The following is a 1,883-nucleotide window of genomic DNA, read 5'->3' on the forward strand; positions in this document are numbered from 1 at the left end:
ATTATCTTTACTTTTATCTGACGGTGTGGAGCTATACTTATTCAACGACCTTGATTGCACGAGCCGATAATGTAAAATCGGGTCAAACAATCTTCCACAATGAAGTTTATTTCTATAATTCCAGAACAATTGAGAAGCGAGTGATGTAGAATCAAGAAGCCAGAAAGAAAGTAAAATTTGAGTATCGAGATTTATCATTTTAGAAAAGAATGAAGAATACCAAGACTAAAATGCTTGAGTTTAATTAAAAGCAACAAAACCTTTAGAGTTTCGTGAAAATCATGTACCATCAGAATGAGATAGTAGCATGGCGACCAAGTTTACGAGAGTGTCTAGCGTTGAGTTGGAAGCCGATATAGCATTCATACTCTCTCCCCTCTTGTTTTTTTTTTTTTTTTTTTTTTTTGTTTTGGAGAAACTCTCCCCTTTGTTTTCCTCCCCTTACTTCCCTTCCTATTTGAACTGTCACCGTCAACATCTTATATTAATTTTATATAGAAAGAGAACGAAAAAATAGAGAATATAAAAGGAGAGGAGGAAAAGGAATGGAAAGAGGAGGGGAGAAAATCCTAATCCCTCATACATCTCTACACATAAAGACATTGCCAAATCGACTCCTACAAATTACATCTCCATCTCTCTCTCTCTCTCTCTCTCAAAAACTGATATAGCAATAGCATTGATGATGCTGAACATGGTGTGATTCTTCAGTTTGAAGGCTTGTATGTAGGGGTGGGCAAACGGGTCCACGTGGGTCGGGACAGGTACATTCATGAGGACTCCTGCTGGTGGTATTTCAAGCTCACACTCTCATTGGCATTTACTGTAGAGAACCATCCCTTTGATTATAGCTGCTTTTGGATGTTCGATCAATCTTATCATTGTTTTTGTGAATTTTTCAGCCAGTCTTCCTTCTTTTATTTCCCTTATGACCTTTTCTTTCCCCTTCTCGGCCCATGCCATACTAATCATATTTACTAGGGCTTCTGATAAGGGATCTGTATGTTTGTCCGCCACTGCTTCTTCTGGCTGGTTGGTTTTAAGTCTCTCTCTTTCCCTATTATCTTTTTCCCCAAGTTGAGGTAAAGATATAGGAATAGTTGGTCTTACAACCATGTCCGCTTTCCTTCTGAAGCCTGCGGAGGCGCTCTCCAGTCTTTGCAACATTTGTAACAAGGTAGTTTGCAAGTCTTCATCAAAATTGTCTGGAACAACCACTCTTTTTAAATCTTCAGGTTTCCTTGACATGTTTCCTTGGTAAGTAAGATCTGATTAAAAACAAGTCCCACCGGGCGTGCCAAAACTATGTTCGTGGCTAGAATTTCCGTTGGGGATGTTTCCTAGCAGACGAGCATACAGCTCCCCGAGAGGTTGGCACTGGTTGATTTCTGTCGAGCTTCTGCTCACTGGCGGGTTTGTCGGGCAAGGCTGAAAGAGAAGGACAGTGTTAACTTTGAAATGTGCCTTTGTAGGGCCTTAAGTGTAGGCCTTGAGACTCACAATCAAGATTAACTTTTAGGTGTTCAGGCGTGCCACTGCCATTTTTAGCATGACAGATGTAAAACAGATGTTGAGTTTTAATTGTATATATACCCAAGAGGCTGTTTTAGTTATGAAAGGTGCCTTTGTGGGGCCTTAGGTGTAGGCCTTGAGGCTTCCCATCAATAACTAACCCAATACTCGAACATATAATGTTTTTTTCATTGATCGCATAAGTGTTATGACTATTATACTTTTAATTACCCGAGCCCAAAGAGCAGAATGAATCCAAATAGGTGCCTTTGTAGGGCCTTAGGTGTAGGCCTTGAGGCTTCCTATCAGAATCACTTCTATACTTAAACGTTCTACGATAATCATAATATTACAGAAATAAAACTTAGGAA

Source organism: Malus sylvestris, chromosome 17 (genome assembly GCF_916048215.2).
Source record: "Malus sylvestris chromosome 17, drMalSylv7.2, whole genome shotgun sequence".
NCBI lineage: Eukaryota > Viridiplantae > Streptophyta > Magnoliopsida > Rosales > Rosaceae > Malus > Malus sylvestris.